At 40.0% G+C, this 27,085-nt stretch overlaps 1 protein-coding gene across 4 annotated transcripts in view; it reads left to right on the plus strand.

Annotated features, from left to right (window-relative positions):
* The window catches only part of IL1RAP (interleukin 1 receptor accessory protein), a 155,517-nt gene that overhangs the window by 20,611 nt on the left and 107,821 nt on the right, over nt 1-27,085 (plus strand). Inside the window, exon 1 of one of the 4 annotated variants that reach the window (XM_084872578.1) lies at nt 20,377-20,516. The exons of the other annotated variants lie outside the window; for them this stretch is intronic. The gene's annotated coding sequence lies outside the window, so the exon portion shown is untranslated. Of the gene's footprint in view, nt 1-20,376; nt 20,517-27,085 lie in introns of those variants that run through there. 4 annotated transcript variants of the gene reach the window in all.

Consider the following 27,085-nt stretch of genomic DNA (forward strand, 5'->3'; position numbering starts at 1 on the left):
TATATTACACTGTGAAGTCTTCCCTTTTACAAGGAAGCTTGGGGAACTCACAGCCATCTGAGGTCAGGTCAACCCACTCTCTCCAGCAAATAAACATGATAAAAACTTCATACCCACAAGAATTCCTTAGGGATCTGGTTTCACACTGCCTGGAGGTAGTTTGGCCAAGATTTCCCATGTACGCCATACATCTTCACAAAGCAATGGGAAAAGAACAGCAGCTGCGCCCTGAGCAGCCTGCTCATTGCTCCCGGGCCTAAGTAGCTGTCTGTTGTTGACACAGGGCCACTGCCTGTTTAAACACGACTCTTTCCTGGGATATAAATGCTGTGTTACTTTAAGGGTACAGTTATATTTTCTAGTAGTTTTTCAGAGATGGGAGGTAGCATAGCTCCCTTAGAGAAAAGGCTTGAACTGGGAATCAAAAGCCGTCTCATGTTTTCACAAGTGAGCTATTAACCCAATGAAAGTTCCCTTTCCTTCCTGGGCTCCTATTTCCCAAGTAACATTATTTGATTTCCAAGGCCCTTTTTTGATTATCTAGAGGTCATCTTGATAAGAAAATAGATAAAGGGGGAGAGAATTGAAAACCAGCCAAGTGGAGGATAGAGTTTGGAAAAATAAGTTTTCTATTTAAAAAAAAAAAAAAAATTGTTTGAGAGTATTACAGATGCTTCCTATTCGCACACTCCCCCCTCCCCCCCACCATTGCCTCTCTCCACCAGGTTCCCTCCTCGCACCAAGCTTTCACCACCCTATTGTCTCTGTCCCATAGGTAATACATATATGCATATAAGTTCTTTGGTTAATCTCTTCCTGTCCCCTCACGCCTTCCCTCTGAGATAGAACTCAGAAATGCCTTGTTACAGTAAGCCTTTGTGGCAAATACATGAAACTTTGTCGGTGTTGCATACTTTAGGGTAGTATTTGGATTTCCCCTGTATGCTTCATTTCTATTTGCTAAAATCTCACTATAACCATGAATCATGGCCAAGAGGAAGCATAGAGATCATCAGTTTCAATTCAGTCATTTTCCCCATAACGTCCCAAAGGCACTTGTTCAGAGTCCCACATACACTTGAATTTAAATCTCCTGACTCCTCATGCAATTCACTTTGGTATATATAGCCTGCTCAATTTACTTAGCAGTGATGAGTCTTTAGCAAAAGAATCAGGCTAGATTCTTAATGTTGACTGATGCAAGAGATTTGGGTAACCAGAGCAACATGCTAATTGACTGTACCTTCATGACACCCTCCAGCCAATCAAGAGTGAGTATGCAAATTAACCAAACAAAGATGGCAGGTTGATTTGCATACACAGGCGCCAAGCAGCTAGGGGTGGGGTGGGACACTTGTGTGGTTCCGTACCACCCCAGCTGCTCTGGGCCTCTGGGCAGCATGGGAAGTTGGAAAGGTGGCTCTGGGTAGAGCGAAGGCACTGCTGGCAGCCAAGAGAAGGAAGGCCCATTCTTGCATAAATTTTCATGCATTGGGACTCTAGTATACACACACACAGACACACACACACACACACACACACACACACACACACAGCCCATTGCATGAAATTTGTGCATGGGGGGTGGTGTCCCTCAGCCCAGCCTGTATCCTTTCCAATCTTGGACCCCTTGGGGGATGCCCAACTGCCCATTTAGGCCTGATCCTGCAGGATTGGACATCCCTCTATAATCTAGGACCACTGGCTCCTAACCACTCATCTGCCTGCCTGTCTAATGCCTCAACTTCCCTTCCCTGCTGGCCTGCTTGCCATCTACTGCCTGCACTACTGGTCTTATCACCCCCCCAATGACCACCCCACTGGCTTGCTCATCCCCAACTGCTCCCTCACTGGCCTGCTCACCCCCAATTGCCCCCTTCCTGGCCTGCTTGCCCTCAACTGCCCTCCCCTCCTGGCCTGATGATCCCTAACTGCCTCTGCCTTGACCCTGCCACCATGGCTTTGTATGGAAGGACATCCAGAAGGTCTCCTGGTCTAATTAGCATATTAACCTTTCATTAGTATAAATTAGAAGCCCAATGCACAAAATCCTGCAACAGAAGGTGCCCTGGGTGCCCCGGCTGCCTCTGGGCACACAGCCCCATCCCCCCCACTCATCTTTCTGGAGGTCATTCTGTTATCCTGTCTAATTAGCATGTTAGCTCTTTATTATATAGGATATCTTACCTAATAATAGAGAAACATGTAAATTGACAGTATCTCCACTATGCCCACAGCCAATCAGAGTATGCAAATGAACTCAACAAAGATGGTGGTTAATTTAATTTGCATACATACCTGGATCCTGGGAACCTTCTTGGCAACCAGGTCATTCTTAGCCAACCATCAGAGGGGCGGGGGGTTCCCAGGATCAAGGGGGATCCCAATCCCCCTTCCCAAGCCTAAAGCCTGGGTGGCCCAAGCTGGCAATCAGAGGGGCAGGAGCTGAACCTGGGATTGGCGGGGAGGGGGGAATGGAAACATATTCTCAGGTATGGATAAAAAGAAAAAGAAAGAAATGTCATATGCTATGAAAGACACATCTTGAAAATGCCCAAAGAAAGTTGTCATTTTTTCATGGTGAGGGGACTGGAGTCCCTGTTGATGAAAATACCTTGGTTGCTGTGGTGACTGTTAGCGGCTGCAGCAGCAGGGTGATGGGGCTGGCACCTTCCCCTCATCATCCTGGTCACCTCCCACAAAGGCCTGCAGAGGAGGGCAGTTAGGGGCAAACAGGCTGGCAGGGGAGCAGATAGATATCAATCAGGCTGGCAGGGCAGTGGTTAGGGGTTGACCAGGCAGGCAGGCAGAAGTAGTTAGGGGCAATCAGGAGAGCAGGCAGGTAAGCAGTTGGGAGCCAGCAGTCCTGGATTTTGAGAGGGATCCCAGATTGGAGAGGGTACAGGCTGAGCTGAGGGACACCCCACCCTCACCCCCATGTACGAACTTCATGCACCAGGCCTCTAATATATATGGCAGGGGTCTTCAAACTACGGCCCGCGGGCCACATGCAGCCTGCAGAGGAGTCTGATCCTGCCCGCCAGGTTTTTTGGGCAGTGAGCGCAGCCGAGGTGTTACAGTAGGAATTAGTAGTTCATATAGTCCGGCCCTCCAGCTCTCTGAGGGACTATGATCTGGCCCCCACTTTAAAAAGTTTGAGGACCCCTGATATATGGTATATATGTGATATATATGTGATATATATGTGATGTATATGTGATATATATGTGATATATATGTGATTGATATATATATGTGATATATATGATATATATGTGATATATGTGATACACACACACACACACACACACATATATATATATATATATATATATATATATATATATATATATATATAGTATATTTGTTTATTTTCCCCAGATAAATGTATTGGGCATGAGTTCTCTTTTAAACACCTCTGTTCCTGGCCAACAATGCCTTTCTTGTAGGTTTTAGAGGTCTATTTTCTCCAAGTGAAACTATTCCTTAAAACTATTCCTTAAAACTCATCTCTTTAGAGTCACTCACCTTCACATTTCTCATCACAGTCTTTCCTAAGGTAAAACCTTAGCTCTCAGAAAATATTCAGTGATAGGTACATTTTAGGTCATAGAGTATTATGAAAAGTTAAGACTTCATAATCATGGAGTAGCCACCAACACAATAGCTTAAGGTTTACTTACTCTGGTTTTAGATATGATTATGTCCAACAACCAGCTGTCCTTGGATCAGTCATGTTATCTTTGTGCTTTTTTTTTAAAGAGAGATGGTTGGCCAAGGCCTTCCTGAGATCAATGATCAAGGATTTTGCGATTGCTTTAATAGCATGTGTTTCTAAAGTGTATTTCATAGCACAGCTGTTTTATAATGAGTATCCTGAGAAATTATAGTTTTAATTAGTAATTCATGGCAATAATTTTGAACATCAATTATTTTTTACTGTGCATAATGATGTCCCTAGGAGCTATGTGAGACTCTAACACTAAATGGCCTCAGACCCTGAGATTATTAGGGTTTATTTCTTTGTGCGTTTCTAATAGCTCAACTTTTTCCCTGACATCAATATACATACTTACTTATAAAAGTATTTTTCCTCCCATCCAAATCACGTACTCTTTTCTGCTTTGGCATGAGGGCTTATATGAGGCTTTGTCCTATAGGTAACATTGATTCATTATTTTATTTTATTTTATCTTATTTTATTTTATTTTATATTTTAGATTGCGGGATAATTCATTCTGGTTGTATTTAGAGCACTGGTTTGCATAGTTGGCTACTGAGTATTTGTTTGATAATTGACACTGGCTAGTAATTGAGTTACCAGTTGTGAGGTATAACTACATGCATTTTATTCTGTTTTGCAACTCCCACCTTTATTAGCCATTAAGCTTCTTAGACATTGGAATCATATTAGGTTATTACTGTGGTTTTCTGAGTAGATGCTAGGAAGTCGAAGGCTTTTTTTAATTAATACTCAAGGAAAATCAGCATAAATCATAAGTATGAAAGGAATAAATTTTAAAAATGTTTTATTGATTTTAGAGATTGAGGAAGGAAGATGAAAAGAAACATTAATGAAAGAGTGAAACATCAATTGGCTGCCTCCTGCTCACCCCTTCTTCATCCCCTCCCCAGGGTCAAGCCCACAATTTGTGCATGTGCCCTAACTGGGAATCCAACCAGTGACAATGCTCAACCAACTGAGCAACACTGGCCAGGGCAAAAAAGAGAAAATTAAAAAAAAAAGTCAAAATGTCATCAATAGGGAACTGGTTGAATACACTATGATATAACTGAACAATGGAAGTGTATTTAGTCATTCAAAGAAATAAAGTCTATTATATGAACTGACCTGGAAAAATGTGAATGATATAGCCTATATAATAATAGCCTAGGTGCGTCACACCCTTGCATGATGCCCTAGCATGATGTCGTCACAAGATGGCTACCACAAGACAGCCACAAGTACAATGTAGGTGAGGCCTGGTAGCCGCTCTGTGTAATGAGGCCTGGGGGGGGGGGGGTCCCATGGCTCTGTGTTCCATGGAGGAGGCTGGTTCGGGCATCTCTGCTACTTCATGTGAAGGAGGCAGGTCCTGGTGGAGGAGGCGGGTTGTGGCAGGGGAGGGCAGTTGTGGGCAATAAGGCCAGCAGGGGAGCAGTTAAGCATCAATCAGGGCAGCAGGGGAGTGGTTAGGGGGCAATCAGGCAGGCAGGCAGGCAAGCAGTTAGGAGTCAGCAGTCCCAGATTGTGAGAGGGATGTCTGACTGCCAATTTAGGCCTAAACTAGCAGTCAGACATCCCCTGAGGGGTCCCAGATTGGAGAGGGTGCAGACCCAGTTGAAGGGTACCCTCTCCCCCATGTACAAATTTTTTGCACTGGGCCTCTAGTTTTATATAAAATAAGCCACTTGAAAACTCACATATGTTTCAATTTTTGTAAAACATGATAAAGAAAAGGTTATATGAAAAGATGGAAAATCTGAATCCTAGGAGTTACATGTGATTATGTTAGGAGTTGGATTTATGAATACTGAAAAGAGAGAAGAGGACATAATATTTTCCTCTCCTATCTAATATAAACGTTTTTAAAGGGGATAATAATATTCTAGATACTTTCTCCCAATATTTTACTGTGAAAAATTTAAAGCATACAGCAAAGTTGAAAATATGTTATAGTAAGTGCCCTTATAACCACTGTCTAGCTTCTATTACTAGCTTTATATAATACTTGCTCTATTACATATCTGTTCATTTTTTAATCTATGGGTGATTTTTACATTTTTATGTTTCTTTCAGACTTATTTAAGGAAAGAACCTGGAGTCTCTGAGAGTACCTGGAGTAAATGAGACACATAGCCTGTAGCAAAAAGCCATAATACCATACATACAGATTTTACTGATATTGATAGACACAACACATTGATTGAGAATTTATTAGATTAATTTACCTTAGATATCATAGATATTATAGATATCATATATATTCCCTCTCTCTCTCTCTCTCTCTCTCTCTCTCTCTCTCTCTCTCTCTCTCTCTCTCTCTCTCTCTCCCCTGTCTCTCTCTTAATAATATTGGTAAAGGCAGCAATGAACTTGGCTATTAGAGTTTGGCAACTATTTGAATTTCCTAAGCATTATGTGAGTCTCCATCCCCTGCTACCTTGAACTGACTTTGTACTCTGCTTTTCTAGGTCTCCATAGTTAGCTTTGCAAACTCTATATAGTCTTATAGCCTCATTTAGCTTCCTTTCTCAGGATATTACATTATGAACTGTTTCTAGAAATTATCGAGTGTTGAGAATAAATATAAATGATTTGTGATTTCTCTGAGCTACTGCTTGATTTTAGGGTTCTGATTATCAGGCACTTTAAGGTAGTTGGGACAGATTATAGTTTGTTTTGGTTCTACATAATCTCATTTGCAGAAAGGGTATTCAGTTGAAGATGCACTGTGATTTGCAGAGAGGTAATTGCATTGAAGAGAAATGATGATTTGGTACTTAGTTATAAATATAAAAATGTGGAATATGAGTAATTTTAGGCCTAACCTAAATTCTAGGGTGTTTTATTCTGCATAATTTATTTTACAGCTGGACCTTGCCTTCCATTTTGGTGATTAGATGTCCTTTTATCCCTCCCCACAAAGGATCAAATACATAAAAGATGCCAGTCATTTCTCTGCTGGCTTATCCTTCTAGGCCTTCTTCCCATAATTCATTGTCTGCGTCTTTGCAGATCACATTCTAGTCTTACCAGATATCTTTTTTTTTTTTTTTTTTTTTTTTTTTTTTTTTTTTTTTTTTTTTTTTTTAATAAATATCTGCTTTTAGAACATTGTCCAACTTGTTTTATCTTTTTATAATTTCTTCTTCTCTCTCTTCTTTCTTCTTCATTCCTCCACTTTCTTCTGCCATCTGTCTGGTACCTAACCACCTACACACACACACTTCTCTACCTGTTTAATTTGTTTAAAGGCAGGGTCTTCATCTTTAGACCTATCCACTAGAAGCAATCATTCCTTTCTTAGCATTTCTTTAAAAAAAAAAAAATACATTTTGTTGATTTTTTTACAAAGTGGAAGAGAGAGGGATAGATAGTTAGAAACATTGATTAGAGAGAATCATCGATCAGCTCCCTCTTACACGCTCCCCACTGGGGATGTGCTGGCAACCAAGGTACATGCCGGGATTGAACCTGGGACCTTTCAGTCCGCAGGCCGATGTTCTATCCACTGAACCAAACCAGTTTCAGCTCTTAGATTTTTTATAACATATTATTTACACTTTATTACTTAAAAGGTTGCTCCTCAATCTATGGTATGTGATTGAATAGCACATCAGCCTCTGGGGGTTGACTAAAAATATAGACTTTTGAGTCCCGACCTAGACCTACTAAATCAGACCCTGCATTTCTCCAAGACCTCAAGATCACCCTTGTTTACATTACTACTTGAGAAGCACTGTCTTAGAACAGATACCCAACTTTGCCTCTCACTTGATTGCTTTTGTAGCAGTGGATTCTGATAGACTGTGCCTTGTGATGGAGGCTGTCTTTATCTTTCATCTCCAGGGCACGGTGAATGGCTCTGCACACAGCTGAGGCCCTCTGTGTGTTTTTGAATGAAAGCCTGAGTTTTCAATGAGGAGGGGAATGAGAGGGAAATATAGGAATGCAGGATATGTTCCTGATTCTTGTCAGCAAGAAAGCTTGCAAATTGTCTCACGTCTGTCATTGCTGTGGTTACATTTCATAGACCCTGGTGTAAAAGGGCTCACCTTATTATCAAACCTGTTTTCTCCTCTCACTTCTTTGACAAGTGCCACAGTGATATGGGGTGTTGGAGCTTTTCGAAGCTTATGTGAATTTACTGTCCAAGGACATATATTTAAAGCACAGGGAAACATTGTATTGATATTTTATGAATAAGGTCATAGTTATACAACTGGCATTATTGTTTGCTTCCAGAACTGGATGCCTATTCACAAGGTCAGAGTAAGGTCCAGAATCCGATTTTGATACATCTAATCTCAGGAAAATAGTATTGTTTAGTTGATTATATTTGCTTTTTGAAAACTTGGAAAGGGAAAAAGTCCATAATTTCAAAAGGGCTTTTTTGATCTCCCCTTATAGATCAAAAAAGGGCTTTTCTCTCCCCTATCCTCATCTTTCCTACTTTCCCTGGCATTATGGCTTTTCTTATCTGTCACTTTTGTCTTCTCCTCTAGTTTCTATATCTTTGTTTTATAGTTTTCCTACTTATCCCACTTCTTATTCATATTACCAAAACTATTGCAAAATATGATTTTTGTGATCCTTCACAAACATGCTGAGTATAATTAATTAGTAAAATTATAATAAACATAATATAAATATAGGAAATAAGTTAAAGAATTAAATAAAATAAATATAATAAAATAATAAGATAAGTAAGATAAATATAAGTATAAATAATATTATTATAAATAAAATAAAATAAGTAACCAGATGATAATTTAACCTGCATAAGAACAAGCCCAACAAATCTTTTTCTTCCTATTAATAAAAATAAACTTGAATATGTTATTCTATTTTCATCTATTTTGCTAAGATTGAGGAATTGGCCCAGCTAGTGTGGCTCAGTGGTTGAGCATCAGTCTATGATCCAGTTCAATTCCCTTTCTGGTATATGCCCAGTTTGCAGGCTAGAACCCCAGTAGGGGGCATGAAGAAGGCAGCAGAACAATGTTTCTCTTTCATTGATATTTTTATCTCTCTGTACCTCTCCCTTCCTGTATCTCTAAAATCAATAAAAACATCTGTGTGTTTTTTTTAATTATAAAATTGTTTGAATATTTCTATTTCTATTATTTATTTAGAAGGCATTTCCTAGATTTGTGTTCTCTATGTGGCATTTCAGTGGATGCAAAAATCTACACTAATAAAAGGGAAACATACACATTGACCATACCTCTGCCAAACCATGCCCACCATCCAATCAGGAGTGAGTATGCAAATTAACCCAACCAAGATGGCTGTGGCCACAGAGCAAGCAGGAGGTGTGGGTTTCCCCAGCAATGGAGGAAGCCAAGCTTCCTGACTGATCAAGGCTACAATGTTTCAACTATAGAAGATAAATAAATCCCAAGAAAAATGGCAGCAGCCACGGAACTGGAGAGCAAGAGGCTTGGGTTGCTCCCAGTGATGGAGGAAGCCAAGCTTCCTGGCTGGCCCTAGCCTCTGCTCAAGGCTACAAAGATTCAATTATAGAAGATAAATAAATTCCAGATAACAGGGCCTCCGCTTGGGTCACTGGGTGGCATGGCGAGCCTGTAAACCACCACAGGCCCCTCACCCAACCTGCCCCACACCCCAAGGGAACCTCCAACCTGATCCGGGGCACCCTTCAGGGAAAACCAGCTGGCCCTCACCTGTGCACCAGGCCTCTATCCCATCTAATAAAAGAGTAATATGCAAATTGACCATCACTCCAACACACATATGGTCCCCATATGGTCAAAGGTGGCTGCCCCCATGTGGACACAAGATGGCCACCACAAGATGGCCAGCAGGGGAGGGCAATTGGGAGAGACCAGGCCTGCAAGGGAGGGCAGTTGCGGGATCAAGCCTGCAGGGGAGGTTCAGTTAGGGGTGACCATGCCTGCAGAGGAGGGAATTTAGGGGCAATCAGGCTAACAGGGGAGCAGTTAGGCATCAATCAAGCTGGTAAGGGAGTAGTTAGGAAGTGATCAGGCTGGTAGGCAGAAATTGTTAAGGGTAATTAGGAAGTCAGGCAAGCAGTTAGGAGCCAGCAGTCCTGGATTATGATAAGGATGTCCAACTGCCCATTTAAGCCCCATCCAAGTGGAATGAAGCCTAAACAGTCATTCAGATGGTGGGATTGGGCCTAAATAGGCAGGTTGACATCCCTCAAGGGGTCCAAGATTGGAGCGGGTACAGGCTGGGCTGAGGGACACACCTCCCAAGCACAAATTTTATGCACTGGGCCTCTAGTACTTAATATAAGATCTACACTCTTAAAAAATGTTTAAGTCTACAATGCATTATTTGTTACTGAAGGTATAATGTTGTACAAGCTCATTTAGCTTCCATTTATTCTTAACTTCCATCTCTTTCTCCCCCAGTCCTAGGGAACCACCATTCCACTCTTTAATTCTATGAATCTGACTATTTTTTATTACTCATATAAGTGGAATCATGCAGCATTTCTAATTCTGTTACTGGATTATTCTGCTTAATGTAATATCCTCAAAGCTTATGCTTGTTGTTGCATATTGATGAATTTCTTTCATTTCTAAGGCTGTGTAGTATTACAACATTTTCTTTGTCCATTCATTTGTGGATGGTCACTTAGGTTTTTTTCCCCCACATCTTGGCTTTTGTTAATAGTGTGGCAATGAATATGGAGTAAAGATATGACTTTCAGATCTTGATTTTAATGTTTTCGGATAAGCACACAGAAATGGAGTTGCTGGTTCTGACACGAAGTAATTTTGCAACTTGAAGAAAGGTGCACCACTGAATTTAGGTTCTTGCCTTCTCATAGAGACTGGGAAATATCACCCTTATCTTGATGCTTACATTTCAAAAAGATGATCCCCAGTTCTCTGAGAAAGACATTTCTATGGCACAAAACTGACAAGAGACTTATCTAGTCTTCAAAAGGATTTATCAAAAGAGAAAGTACCCAATAATTAGTATTTTTCTAAAATAAATGCTCTGATAAAAAGGAGCAGCAGGAAAGCATTTCCCTTATTTCCAACGAAAAGAATGGAGCCTCATATTTGTAATTTGTATTTGTTCTTACAGAGCCTAGAATTTATTTTCATGTTTTTAACTAATGCAGTTCAGAATTTAAGTCTTAGTTTGTTTGTTTTTTCCTGAGTTTATGACCAACCAAAGATTCAGCTGAGGTTTGTCTTTGGCCTAGTGTAACAAATTACATACCTTCCTGTTGGAATCTAATTTGAAAATTCATTCACATTTTTAATTTTTTTTTTTTACTGTGGCAAAATATACATAAAACTTACCATTTTAACCATTTAAAATTAAGTGTATTCACATTGCTGTTCAACTGTCAATGCCATCCATTTCCAGAACTTTCACATCTTCTCAAATTTCAACAGAAACTGTACCCTTTTTTAGACACTAACTCCCTGTTCTCTCAGCCCCTGGCAAAGGCCACCATTAGCATTTTAATCTATCTGTTAAAAACTGCCTGGGTGAGATCAGTGGCTACCACGGTGATTTGCAACAATATGGATGGACCTTGAGAATATCGTGCTAAGTGAAATAGGTCAGGTAGAAAAAAAATGACTTCGTATGTGGGATTTAAAACTGAAAGCAGCAAAGGAACAAACAAGAAAACAAGAAAAAACCTCACAGATAGCAATATGTGGTTTTCAGAGGGAATCAGGGAAGGGGGAGAATAAGGGGTAAAAGGGACCAATTATGGTGATGAAGATGATTTGACTTTGGGTGGTGGGCACACAATCAATTACATATAATGTATCATAGGATTATACACTTGAAACCTATATAATCTTATTAACCAATGTCACTCCAATAAATGTAATAAAAAGAAAACTGTATAGAGAGGTAAGAAGAGTTCTGATTGCCCAGGATTCAAAATACAAAGGTGTTTTATAGGGAAACTGACAAGGAAAAACCACATTAAAACTGTTGAATATGAGAGGGAGTCAAATGGGGGAAAAGGAGACATATGTAAAACTTTAGACAATATAAAAACAAAACATTGAATGTAGTGCTCCCCTTTATTCACATCATGGTACACTAATTATAAATAATCTAAGTCTGTATAGTTCCCAGAAATGCTAATTTGTGTCACTTCATTCCTCTCCCCCCCCCGCCAAAAGTAATAAAAACAGCTTTGTTAGTAAAATATTATTGCTTATAATTCTGGAGTTTTACTTATGTAGATTGACATTTTCCACTACCATTGCTTTAGTGAATCTTTTATCTCTCTTAATTGATCTTTTGTTGTATTTGTGATACACAGAAAACTAAATAAGGAGCAGTTCCTTCCCCTGTTTTGCTTCTAGCCGACCAGCGACACTGGGGGGAAAGATATAAAAGCATCAGGGCTGAAGATCTGCTGCAATCAGGGAACCTTATTTAAAACACGGCTTTGCTATTTGATTGCTATGATAGCTTGAGTAAGATACTTCACCTTTTTGCACCTAATTTCTTCATCTTGTAAAACAGGAAAATCATATTCCTTTCTGAATAAGTGTTGTGAATATCAAATAACATAAGAGCCGAAAAGAAGCACTGGGTGTACTGTCAAAGTGTGGATTATTTCTGCTGAATAAGGTACCTAGCAGGGAATTGGAAAATATGTGTTGAATGAACATATGTTGTTCTCCAACTTAAATTTCTGAGGGTTCTCTCCTTCCCTCACAAAATCCTGGCCTGCCTGAGAACCTCCACAGTCTGTTTTCCTCTGGTTCCTGATGGCATCTTGCTCTAGGTTTAAAATAACCAGAGTTGTTCAGCTGGTGTTGCTCAGTGGTTCATGAGCATCAACCCATGAACCAGGAGGTCACGACTCAATTTCTGTTCAGGGAACATGCCCGGGTTTCTAGCTTGATCCCCAGTAAGAGGCATGTGGGAGGCAGCTGACTGACAATTCCTTCTCATCATGGATGTTTCTATTTCTCTTTCCTCTTGCTTTATATCTGAAATCTAATATATATATATATATAAATTTTAAAAAATCTCTAGAGTTCACATTTTGGGGAGAGATAGATAGGGACCAAAGGCATGTTTGTTATGTTCTCTCACTGGCTCTTCTAAGTCTAGATGCTTCCTCAGAGCTTCGCAGGGGTTCTTCAGAAATACAGTCATCTCCTGGAAAATATCCAGTAGGAAGAAAGGCCTTTCCTTTTTCCCCAGCAGCAGCATGCACAGGGAATTTTATGCTGGCCAAAAAAACAATGAGCAGCAGTAATGCTGAATCAGACACTGAATCCAATATCCCAGGGCTAATCCCAGGAGTCCCCTATGTGGACACTGGGGCAGGAGTCACTGGGGGTCTTCTCTCGTTCGGTGTCATCATCAAGCACAGGATAAGTGCAAATGAGTGTATTATAAGGCATAGCAAAGTCTTACACTGACAAAGCAGATGGCAGTCACAGGGTTTTCCTGTAAACTGACAGATTTCACTGAGAACACACCTCCCTGAAGATGATCTGGAGAAGAAGATGAGTGTTGAGAGACCAGAGGTATGGAAAACAATGGAGAGAGTGATGGTATTTTCCTAGACTGGAGAGCAGCCTGTAGGAACATCCTCCCCTGGGCAGATGATCTGCTACTCCATTCAGAAGCTGGCAATCATTCAGTGCACAGCGCTGAGCACTCTCCGTGTGCCGGACTTCAGGCTTAGCCCCCGAGACAAGCATCCATCAGAGGTAGACCCTATCCTCAAGGGTTTCAAGAAAGAAGACATACACACTTAATTGTAATACAGCGTAAAAAATGACATTAATGGCACCAAAAGGAAAGTTGTAGGGAGAAGGAAATACATTACATCTGGCCAAGAGAAGAAGGGAGGTACCATGAAGGAAATGGCTTTGAAAATAGATCTTGAAGGATGGGCAGGGTTTGTATGCGAAGGTGAGCATGCAGGACATTCCAGGCAGAAGGATGATTAAGAGGGAAGGGAGGCAGGGGGTGATTTATAGCAGCATCTCTATGTGCACCTGTGGCTGGAGTCCAGGTTATATGAGGAGTGGAGCAGAAAGGGTTGGATAGGGGAGTTTTGCCACCAGATCCAGAATGGCAAACGAGGGATATCAGGGGAAAATAATTAAGATGAGCTGTGTGGGAAAATCAGTTTGGTCCTTGTCATCAGTCAGCCTTTACAAGTGTCTTCATAGCCCTGAAAACTTTCCTAAGGCTTTTACCACCTTCTTGTTTGTGATGTGGTAAACTTTTTCTGAGAGCGACTTTGGAAGATAATAGTTTAGTCTGTTTTCAAGCATCAGTGGATAGAAAGGGTATTTATGTGCAAAAAAAAAAAAAAAAAAACTACTACTGGTTTTTAGGTCAGTCTAATGAACCCATGCATTTCCTCATCTTTTTCTTTTCAGAGAAGGGCAGACAATTAAAAATAATAGCACTTCTAATTTTTTTTAAGCATATATTAAGGTCACAGAGATAAAGGGGTGATTTAATGGGTCTCATCATCTGTGCTGTTTCCTTCAATAATTGGAGAAATAACAGCTCCCCCCTGTTTTCCCTTTCTTTCTTCATGACATCTAATGCTCTGACTTTGCAACAGGCTTCACGCATCCAAAATGCTAGAAGTGAAATCATAAGCAACTCAAATTAGCTATACTGACTGAGCATAACATCACTATACTTAAATTCAGCAGCATGTCTTATGTCTCATTTTAGGTAGCCATTATCATAGTTTTTCTACATCAGTTTGCCACAGGGATAGCTCGGCAAATTAGAAAATTGATTCAAATTTCCCACTTTCTCCCCCCAATTAAGAATGCATCACCCTTAACTCACTAGGAGTTTGTTTCTAATATGCCCAATGAGAGAATTTACAGGAGTTTCTCCAGCTTGATCTGTTGCCTTATACAGATGAAACCCTTTATTTTCCTGAAAGAACTTCAGTCAGCATTTCTAAACTCTGCCAAAAATCCTAGTGCTTAGAGACATTCTAAACAGAGATTCATAAAGTCAATTAAGTTTGAGGAGCACTGTAAATGATCCCTAAGTAATTTAGTTTCACAGTGTACATTAGTATTCTAAAGACCCCCAGAAATCCTGTAGAAAAAGGTAACTTCTAACCTCATTTTCACCTAATATTAATCACCCAATATTTCTCTAAAATGAGGGCACAATACCAAAACATATCCAGACAGTCCTCAGGATATGTCAGACTGAACATATGATGTTTCATGAGTATGTCGCCATCTCCCATTTATTTATTTTAAAAATTCCATAATTTCAGCATATGTATATATTTGCTTTATATTTTTTATTATTTACTACAGGTCTGGTGCATGAAATTTGTGCATGGGGTGTATGTGTGTGTATGTGTGTATTCCCTTCAGCCCAGCCTGAACTCTCTCCAATCTGGGACCTCTCGAGGGATGTCCAACTGCCCATTTAGGCCTGATCCCACTGAAAAGTAGGAAATCCCTTTCACAGTCTGGGACTGCTGGCCCCAAACAGTTCACCTGGCTGCCTGCCTGATTGCCCCTAATCATCTCCCTGCCAGCTTGATTGAAACCTAACTGCTCCCCTGCTGGCCCAATTTCCCCTAACTGCCCTCCACTGTAGGCCTGGTCACCCCCAACTGCCCTCCCCTTCAGGCCTGATCCCCCCCAACTGTCCTCCCCTGCAGGCCTGGTCTCCCCCAACTACCCTTCCCTGCAGGCCTGGGTACCCCCTCAAATGTCCTCCCTTGCAGGCCTAGTTGCCCCCAACTGCCCTTCACTGCCAGCCTTGTCACCCCTAACTGCCCTCCCCTGCAGGCCTGATCACACTCAACTGTCCTCCCTTGCAGGCCTGGTCTCTCCCAACTGCCCTCCCCTGCAGGCCTGGTCCCTCCTAACTGCCCTCTCCTGCTGGCCATCTTGCAATGGCCATCTTTTGTCCATATGGGAGCAGGCATCTTTGACCACATGAGGGTGGCCATCTTGTGTGTTGGAGTGACAGTCAATTTGCATATTACCTCTTTATTATATAAGATTTGCCACAAGTAAAGGTCAGGAATTGTTATCTTTCTTTTACTTTTTTTTTTTTTTTTACTGTTTCACTTCATAACTGCTATGTATGTGCTCCATGTAAGTCATGTAGGTGGGTTCCAACCTACAGCGAAAATTGCTTATGTCGCGCTATAGGGATGGATCTCCAATGTAACCCGAGGACCTACTGTATATTTTTAAAAGCATTCTATAGAAGCCCAAGCTGGACAATATGGATCAATATGCTGCCTTCAGAGGGTCTACCTTAATCCAAGAATACAATTAAAAAAAATATATCAATAGCCTTTTGACAGATGTATTAAATTCATCATTTGTCTACGAAACAAGATTAATGTGAGAATTTTTTTTGTACCATGCCGATCCTTTAAACCCTGCCTGTATCAACAGAGCTGCTACATCTTATATTATTTTCCTAAATCCGAAGAAACACCAGAGGGGACTGAAATAATAAGACCGTAATTTCGGCTGCAGAATGCAGATCTCGTTGACCCTGTGGGGTTATTGCAGAGTAAGATTAATTATGCAGATGTGACACCCGAGGCTTTGGAGTTGAAGTCCCCTGTTGTAATTCACTGCAGGATCATTCATGTAGCCAGCATTTTGATATGATTATTATTCCACCATGGTTTTATCTGCCTCTAGACAATTACAGAACCACTTACCAGCATCTCTCATTGATTTCTTATTTAAAATTCCCAGGGCCATGGCAGGCATTCAGGTCCTGCTGTTGGCGACAGCTACAGATCAATGGCATGGAGCAACAGGGGGTTTTCTTTAGGACATGACAGATGCTGAGATTGTTTGCTAAGCAGAAGACAGACATTGGGACTCCAGTAGGAAGCAGTGTTTCAGGGGCCCGATGTCTCTAACACAAACGTTTAAAGTAATGACAGCAAGAGCAGAGAGGATGCGTATAGCAGGAAGATCATGAAATTTGGTGTCAGGATGTCTGAGTTTGAACACTGGTTTCACAATTTATTATCTGGGCCACTTCAGGGAAATCACTACTTTTTCTGTAAATAGTGTTTTCTGAAAATAGTGTTTCTGGGCCGCCATATCTCTAACACAAATGTTTAAAGGAATGACAGCAAGAGCAGAGAGGGAGCACAGAGCAGAAAGATCATGAGATTTGGTGTCAAGAAATCTGAGTTTGAACACCGGTTTTGCCATTTATCATCTGGGCCACTTTGGGGAAATCAGTTCTCTTTCTTGTGAAATGAGATTGCTATTAAATACCAAACTGCTGGCAGTCTTCTGAGGTTTAAATGAATATGTGTGTGTGGGGGGGCGTGTGGGGGGAGAACAACAAATTTGTGAATGGCAAAGTGTTTTAAATGTAGTTTTTGTGCTAATGAGAAAGCCTTCCATTCTTCATCTGGCAGAGTCAGCATAATCACACATGCCTGTTCTGGCCCAGTTGCTTGGGTAATGTCCTGTTGACTCCTCTAATGGCTGATGCTGCTACCTAAGGCAGAATATGGTCACCATGCACTGATATGATTAGCAGCTTCAAGGAGTGTATGCCCTTGAAATGATGTGCAGAATAAAATTCCTATTTCTAATTGCTGTGCTTGGTCCATGGTGTTAGGGTCTTCATAACTGTAAGATAATACTCATCTAATTAGAATTTTTCAACAAGTTTTTCCTCCTGTTCTATGCTCAGTGGAAACAGTAAGGCTTGCTTTATTTTAATTTTGCCCAAAATGCATTTCTTACTGCACGGATACATTCTGGAGTGTTACCCATCTTTGGAGTACAGCAGCAAAGCCCATCTTGTTCAAAGAGGTAGCCTGCCCTCTATACTTTCCTAATTCAGTTCTCCATTTCAACATGCTATTGATTCCTTCCTTAGAGCATGATGCTTGGATTCATTTGTATCCTATATCCTCTATAACAAAAGCCTAATATGCTAAGTGCCGGGTCATTAGGTTAGCCGTTCAACCAATCAAAGTGTAATATGCTAATGATATGCTAAACAACTCAACCACTTGCTATGATGTGCACTCACCACCCGGGGGGTGGGTGGGCAGATGCTCTGACCAGTAGGTTAACTTGCTGCTGGGGCCAGCTGATCAGGACTGAGCAAGACATGCCGGACATCGTCTGGAGCCCTCCTGCAGTCCCTCCCTGGCCCTGATTATGCACTTTTGGGATCTCTTGGCCTGGCCTGCACCTTCTTGCAATCTGGGACCCCTTGGGGGATGTCAGAGAGCCGGTTTTAGCCTGATCCCACAGGCCAGGCCAAGGGACCCCACTTGTGCACAAATTCGTGCATTGGGCCTCTAATACTTAATAACAGCAAATACAGCTAAACTGCATTGTATAGTTAAAGAAATAATAGCAAATATTTTTTAGGCATTTTATATAATGTTAACTCATATAATTCTGTCAATAAAAAGATAAGTAGGCACTGTTATTCTCTCTATTTTACAGTTGAGGAAATTAAGTCACAGACAGAATAAATAATTTGCTAAATATTCCACAGATACTAAGTGGCAGAGGTGTGAATTGAAGCATTGAACTCAAAGAATTCAGCTTTTAACTACACTGTTATAATTATCAACATGCATGCTGGAGATCCCCACTAGCTTATGAGTTCCTGGATGCCTGGGGCATGTTAAAATCTGTTTCATCCTTTAGCATTTAGCACAGAGGGTCCACATAGTAGGTATTCAGTGACTGTTCATTAGCTTTGCACTAGGCGGGGGGAAAAGCTCCTGAAAACTTTATGGTGCATCCACAAAATGCCTCACTTGTACTGTCACTATACATATATTTTTAGTAAATGTTTCGCCTTCTTGCTTAATTTTCTTGTCAAAGCATTTTCAAAGCTCCCACTGCACACTGCTTGAGCACTTCCCTGGGAGGGTGCTTTTTTTTTTTTTTTCTTTTCTTCTTTTTTGTTTTCTTCCCCTCAAGTGGCTGTATTATAAAGATAAGGCATACTTGTTGAAATTAGGGTCACTTGAGTCTTTAGTACTTTATGGATCAATACGTAATAGCCCTATAAAATCCCCGCTTATTCTCATTCTGCCGAAAGGGCGATTGCATGCTCTTGCTTTATTTGCAATAAAGTCGCCAAATGCCAAATGCATATGTAAAGATCTGTGACCAGAGCCCCCACCCTGTCCCTCCATCCAGAGCGATTTGGTGGACTGAGGTCACATCCCAGACTGCAGGACTAGTGGGTGCCCATTGCCATCTGTCAGGATGATCCTGGTGTCCAAAAATCAGTGAAAGAAGCCATAGAATTTTCTCAACAGGGACACAGACTCACACAGAACTCCTCAGTGTTAGTACAGAAGGGGATTTTTTTTAACACTTTAGATGCAGAGAGATGGCATTTTCCTTAAAGCTCTCTAGTTTGGGCTTATGTGTTCCCAGGAAGACTGGAGTATTGTCTTTGCATTTCAGGGACGGTTGGGGCTGGGGATGGGAAGATACCTGGTGGGCCTTGCTCTTCGGCAGACAGAAAGCCTGAAGGAAGAGGCTGTCCTGAGGTCACAGTGCTTTCCCACAGTTGGCACAGGGTCGGCTTGAAATGTGGTGAGACTTCTGTGAAAGTTCCAATTTAACATTTGCCTTTAACTCTTTTTTTTTTTAATTTTTTTTTATTGATTTCAGAGACGAGGAAAGAGAGAAACATCAATGATGAAAGAATCATTGATTGGCTGCCTCCTGCACACCCCCTATTGGGGATTGAGTCTGTAACCCAGGCATGTGCCCCGACTGGAATTGAACCTGGGACCCTTTAGTCCACAGGTGACACTCTATCCATTGAGCCAAACCAGCTGGGACTGACTTTAACTCTTCTTAATCAAACTAGTTGTGGAAACAGAGGCACTGGGATAATTAAGTGCAGAGGCAAAGTCACACAGCCAGTTAATACAAAAGTCAGTGCTGGGATCCAGACACTTCCTCCCCTCCTCCTTCTCCCCCACTCCCCCAGCCCTGTTTGTCTGTTTGATAAGGAGGAGCCCTTGGGGCTGTTTGAGTAGCTGAAGCTGCTGATGCTTCCAGACCTGAGCAGGCAGGCCTGCAATGTGTGATGCTCTGGTCTGATGGATGATCCCTAGCAAGCCGATTTTTTTTTTCTTCTGACAGAAGCAGGAAGATGACATGGAGATATGCTCTTGTTAAAGGACAACCAGACAACCGACTGTGTTGTGGGACCAAGAATGGCTTAGATTCAGTCCAGTCCAATGTCTGAGGCAGGCTCACTTTTTAGGCAGTGGATTTTTTATGAGAAGTCACATCTGTTTACAGCCATCCCTGGAGAAGACTGTATCCTGTGGACGACAATTAGCTCCGCTCAGGAATCTCATGTGCCTGTGATTACCTGTATAAAATAAAGACCCTCCTATCTGCATCCTTCTTCACTGTTTATGAAGCTTTCTCATCAAATCTAATTTGATCTTAAAAGCAGCGCATGAAGTAAATATTTGCTATTCTATTTCACTGATAAGGATCCACCGGGGTTAAGTAAATTATTCAAGGGCACACACAGTTCCAGAGTGACCAACAGCAAACTAAACAGGGGTGGACTGTGTCCTAGGAGGTTGTTTTTTTTTTTTTGTGTGTGTGTGTGTGTGTGTGTGTTTTTCTATTACCCCGCAGTTATGTGTTTATTGTACAAAAGCATTGGGCTGTGGACTGTGGACACAAACTTGGAGTCGGATGGGAAAAGAGAAAAACCTAAATAAAACAAATCAGCACAGAAATTTCTCAGGAAGGGAGAAGCTGATATTTGTACTTCAGCCAGCAGCAAGGTAAAGAGAACTGGGAAAGGATGCAGAGGAGAAGGGCGTCTGTGGGAAGGTTAGCATTCATTTCCTTTCTTTGGTTGCCAGTTTCATCTCAAGTAGAGTTGAGTGATTTTGAAAGCACCTGCATCTTATAGATTGAGAATTGATCTGGGAAATAGAGCTTGGGTTCTTCCTTCTCTCATTAGAGCTTTCACTCTATCAGTATTCCCAATGAAACCTAGAGAGGTTTAATGCATGAAAAAGGGGTTCATGGTCAAATAAACATGGCTAATGCAGTGTTAAAACAAGTCAACCACAATATTTACTTGGTAAACTATCAGAGCTTTTAAAAGGCTAATGTGTACTGTGAGTATCCAAGACATGGGACATGTTACTTTTCAAATTCAACTTGGCCACTTGATCCTTTGGCAGAGTGCACACTATGGGATATGACCATTTCCATCAAACACTTCAGTGGGATTATAGTGTACTTGATCATCGATTTGTTCTTTTCTCCATTTTTCTCTTTTGTATTTATAAGTCCAATTTTGCTCCCAAACTGTGTGATCCGGGATTATAAGAACTGTTGTGTTCATTTCTTTAAATTGCAGTTTCTATTAAAGTGTATGAAAGAAAGACTCAATAAATACTTCTTGATTTGAACAAAATTTGATTCTGTAGACGCAGAAGCTGGAGTGCACAGTTTTTATGGAGAAATCTATGAAAGCTCGACCACAGTTTTGTTGCCTGTGGCCTCTCTAACAGTCTGCAGATGGTGTCTTTCTCTGGAGAGCCTCACAGACAGGATCGTGATCTTCAGACCATTCCTTTGAATCAGAGAGGTTATTAGTGTCGATGTTGTTATATGAAATTTAAAGGAAGAAAAAAACCTCAGGCTAAGAAGCTACTCTGTGCTGGGAAATGTGATGATTTTCCTAACTTGGAGGTGACTAGATCTTGGTTGAGAAGGTGATGTAAGTGGTTTGTGTCAGTGGTGGGTTATAATACCACCTAGCTCTCTACTTGAATTTCCTGAGACATCAAATTTCCCCAGCAAGCAGAGAGGTCGGCTATGTTGCTGCTCCCTTGCCCTGGGACTAATAGTTCCAGGAGGACAGGGGCATTTTTATTCCCTCCTTTCTCTGTAGACTGCCCAGAGCTTGATAAATACATGTTGTGTGAATTAGAGGAAATGTTACCTATATATATTCATCATAAATATCTGGCACCTCCCCAAGCCTTTGAAGTTCCTTAAGATAACTCCCTACCACACTCTGTGTTGGATTTTATGGTGCTTTCTTTTTTTTAAAAGGTTGTATATAATTTTGTCCAGTGCTTTTACTAACCTTTCACTGTTGCTTTAAACCAGCCTTTAACTTCAGTCGAGCAAAAGCTTTCCCATACTTTCTATGCAAGCATAACATTTTAACAGTAAGCATATAAATACTAAGCATACAGATTGATGAACTTCTACAAATGCATCATCATGCAACCATCATCAGACTAACAAATAGAACATGACCAGACCTTAGAAGCTTCACTCTTATGACTGCCTGCCAATATCGCCAAAAGCAATCCAGCAATTAAATTAAGTTATAAAGTAAGCAATTTATAGCATATTTACCTTTTGATTTTAAAGTCTCTACCACTTTGGATTCTTTCAAATTTAAACAAAACAAAACAAAACAAAAAAAATCCCAGGACATTTTATAATGTCATAACATCTTATATTATTTTATAACTGTAGCCCTTTATAATTACAAAGTCTCCTTCCACATGTCACATCATTTGGTCCTTGACAACAGTCCTAGAAGATAGTCAGGGCAGACATTTTTACTTCCATTAAAAACAAAGAAGAAGAAGAAGCATTTGAGAATAGGAAGAAAAAACTTCTTGGCCATGATTTCTCCAAGTTCAACTTTTATTATGTTATATAGGTACTAGACTTATCAGGGTGAGCACTTCATAAGCTTTATGAATGTCTAATCACAATGTTGTACACCCTTAACTGATATAATATTGTATATCAACTATAACTTAACAGTAAAAAAGTATTTCATTATAGAGCATATTATAGCAATTGTGGCTTTCCTGTAAGTTAGAGGGGCCTGACTTATAACTATACCTGTTTTCTCTGAAATATTTGGGGAACTGAACATTACATTTGGACCTAGGACACTAAACAAAGTGTAGGACATGGCAAGTTTTTCCCAATGGTCCATAGTCATCTCCAAAAATTAACTTGTTCTCTTCTTTGTAAATAATATTAATGGTAGCTCACATTTGTCTGCTGCTTCACAGTTTCTCAAGTTGTTTCACATGTACTATCTCATTTAATAAGAATTAATGATACCCAGTCTTTACTGAGAGATACTATGTTCATGGACAGTGCTAATCACTCCACGGGGATTATCAAGTACATTCCTCCCAAAACAACTGATGAAGCAAGTATTAGTCTCTATCACCCCCATGCAAAACTCCTGCCTCAGTATCTCCAAGTACAGAATATTTTATCATCAAATTTTCCACCCACTAGGAAAAGGGTGCACTGAAATACTCCTCCTTGTCCTCCTTGAAAAGGGTACATGAATGCCTAGTTTGTCTATTTTAAATTAGTCATCAATGCAGTGACCAGGAAATACACGGTATCTAAGTGGTTGCTGTGAATATTCTTTTCTCCTTCTCTGAGGCTGGCCAAGATCAAACAGTTAAACTTAGAACTTGAAGTTCAGTTCTCTTTCACTTTCATCTCACTGAAAACCTAGTTCTCCTTCTTTGTGACATTTCTTCCCTCACTCCACAGGGCATGGTGCTATTCAGAATATTAAAGAACAAAAGGGAATCAATCTGCTCATATCCTATTCCAAACTTTGAAAGACTGCAGGTGGTATGGTATTTTATATATGTCTTCTCAGAATTTCAAAGACTTTGAAGGTATTTAGAAAGAAAGAGAGAGGCAATAGCTAATGTTTTCTGGTGCGAACTTGGACTCCACTGGTTGTATCAAGGTTAACAACTTTGGCTTGATATGCTGAAAGTTGGGACAATTCATTGATCTCTCTATGTTCCTGGACTGCTAGACTTTTCTGGAACATTCAGTACTTAATGACAGGACTGTTTTTATTTTTAAAGTAAATGTTGAAAATAGAAACCATATTTAGGTTAAAACAGATTCATTTAAACTATCTAGAGGGGTTCACAAATCATTTGTGGATTTTTTTTTTAAAGAAAAATCATGTTACTTAAAAATGTATTTTAATCAACATACAATAAAATAGACTTTTTTGAATTACAGCTCTATGAATAATAACTCATGTATCATTTCATTTAATCACTGCCCCAATCAGGATATGGAGCTGGTCTAACTCCCAAATAACTCTGTGCAATCTATCCCTGTACAGTCATACCCTCAGATTACTGTTAGTCCCTGATCTGTTCTCTATCACTCTAGTTTTGTCTTCTGAAAATGTAATTTAAATGGAATTAGACAGACAGTAACCTATCTACAGCAGACAGGCTTTTTTCATGTAGCATCATGCTTTTGTGATTCATCCAAGTTGTGGTTATCAACAGCTCATCACTTTGTATTGCTGAAAAGTAGTCTATTCTTTTTGGATGCACCAGAGTTTTTATCCATTTGCCTGTTGAAGGATGTTTGAATTATTTCCAGGTCTGGTAAATTAGTAATAGCACTGCTGTGAACATTTATGCATAGGTTTTTGTGTGAACACAAGTTTCCACTTCTCTTGGATAAATCCGGAGGACTGGGATTGCTAGACACTGTAAGAATAAGACACTGCCAAATTGTTTTCCAGAGGGGCTGAACCATTTGGTAGTTCCAGCAGTAGGGAGTTCCATTTGCTCTGCATTCTCTTTAGCACTGATATTTTGTATAGTGGTATCTAATTTTGAGGGTTTAATTTGCATTTTCCTTATGGCTAATGACTTGAACATCTTTTCATGTGTCGGTTTTTCTTGAGTAGAGTAAGTCTCCCTGTATCCAAGGGGGATATGCTCCAAGAAGCCCAGTGCATGCCTAAAATCATGGATAGTACCAAAACCTAAATATAATATTTTTTTTTCTCTGTAGGACACATACATTTTCACTTAAAGGAAGCACTTTGCAGCTTCTTTACTTTATAGCATCACTACTCCTGTGCTTAGGCCTATTACTAAGTAAAATATAGGTTACTTGAAAACAGGCACTGCGATACCATAACAGTGTTTCTTATCACCAAGATGGGGCTACTAAGTGACCAACAAGCAGGATACGAAGGGCAAAGGGAAGATTCACATCACGGGCAGGATGGAGTGGGACAGTGAGAGATTTCCTTAAGTTACTCGCAATGGTGTACTATTTGAAATTATGAATTGTTTATTTCTGGAATTTTCCACTTAATATTTTTGGACTGCAGTTGAGTGTCAGTCACTGAAGCCATGGAATGTGAAATCACAGATAAGGGGGGTCAGCTGTATCCTATTAGGTAAAGTATCTCTCTTTTTTAAAAAAATATATATATATTATTGATTTTTTATAGAGAGGAAGGGAGAGAGATAGAGAGCTAGAAACGTCGATGAGAGAGAAACATCGACCAGCTGCCTCTTGCACACCCCCTACCAGGGATGTGCCCGCAACCAATGTACATGCCCTTGACCTGAATCGAACCTGGGACCTTTCAGTCCGCAGACAGATGCTCTACCACTGAGCCAAACCGGTTTCGGCTAAAGTATCTCTTTAAATTTTTTTTTTTTTATTATTGGTTATGGCATTAAATATGTATCCTTATCCTCCCATTGCCCCTCCACCCCCACCCCCCATAGTTAAGATTTTTGACATTTTAAAATTGGGTTGTGTTTAGTGTGATTCCTACAACTTCATTCTTCTTTTTAAATTTTTTTTTTTTTTAATATTTAAGGTATTTCTCTTTCCATATACATTTCATAATCGGCTTGACTATCTGTAAGCAAAATATTTTTAGGATATTTTGTTGAAATTTCATGAAATCTGTCAATTAATTTTGGGGGGAAGTTGACATATTTTCTATGTGGAGACTTTCAATTTATGACTATTCTATGTCTATTGTATTATTGTTTGTTACCTCTGTAACAAGTTAACAGAACTTAGTGTCTTGAACAACTCTTTTTATATTATAATTTCTGTTGCTCAGAAATCAGGTACAGTGTGGCTTATCTGGCCTTTGTTTAGAGTTTTACAAGGCTAAAGTCAAAGTGTCTGCAAGGCTGGGCTCCTTTCTGGACTCTGGGGAAGAATGCACTTCCAGAGTTGTTGGCAGGATTCTATTTTCTGTGGTTGTGGGACTGAAGTTTCCTACTGACTGTCAGCTCTGTAAAGCCACCTGCATTCCTTGACATGTTGCTACATCTGCCTTTAAATCTCAAAGGCCTTTTGAGTTCTTTTCTTGATTTGCTTTTCTCTGCTTTGTCCTTCTGCTGCATCTTTCTTACTTTAATTAAGAAAGATTAAAATAACTTTCTCTTTAATTAAGAGAAAGTTATTTGCATGAAGGGCTCATGTGATAGATTGGGCTCATGTGATAGATTAGTCTCACTTGAATAATCTAGTATAACCTTCCTCCATTAAGATTCATAACTTTAATTATATTTATAAGATCCTTTTGGTTAAGTAAGATAGCATAATAGATTCCAGGGATCTAAGGCATGGGGCCATTCGGCCAACCATACAATTTAATTTAAGTCTTCTTTGATTTCTTTTATCAGTTTTATAAATGTCAGCATTCTAGATCTTGTACAGGTTTGGTTAGATTTTAAGCTAAATATTTCATTTTTTAATTTATTTTAACCATCCTTATTAAAAATGGTTTCTGGCCGGGACCGGTTTGGCTCAATGGATAGAGCGTCGGCTTGGGGACTGAAGGGTCCCGGGTTCGATTCCGGTCAAGGGCATGTACCTTGGTTGCGGGCATATCCCCAGTAGGGGGTGTGCAAGAGGTAGCTGATCGATGACTCTCTCTCATTGATGTTTCTAACTCTCTCTCCCTTCCTCTCTGTATAAAATCAATAAAAAAATATATTTTAAAAAAAATGGTTTCTGTTTTTTATTGCCAGTATATACTAATATGTTTAACTTTTGCGTGTTGATTACATATTCTGTGACTTTACTTATTCATTTCTATTTTTAATAGGTTCATTAAGATTTTTTATGTTGAAAATTATGTCATCTTTGAATAGTCTTATTGCACTGATTAAGACTTTGAGAATGAAGTACAAAGAATGAATAACTTTGCCTTGCTCCTGATCCTAGTGCAAAAGCATTCAGTCTTTAAACATATGATGCAATGTTAGCTTTAGGTTTTTTGCAGATGATCTTTATTGGTTTCAGGAAGTTTCCTTCTATTTATAGTTTACTGAGAGGTCTTCTTTCTATTATGAATGATGTGGAATTTTGTCAAATGCTCTTCCTATCTCAATTGATATGATCATGAGGTTTTTCTTTCTTAGATTTTTCAGATACTAAAACTAGCCTCGCATTCTGGAATAAATTCTGCTTGGTTATGGGATATCTATAGATTTCTTTTCTGTGTGCTGTCTGTGGCAGGTTTTAGAATTAGAGT

Source organism: Pipistrellus hanaki, assembly GCF_964339955.1.
Source record: "Pipistrellus hanaki genome assembly, chromosome: 2".
In the NCBI taxonomy this organism is placed as follows: domain Eukaryota; kingdom Metazoa; phylum Chordata; class Mammalia; order Chiroptera; family Vespertilionidae; genus Pipistrellus; species Pipistrellus hanaki.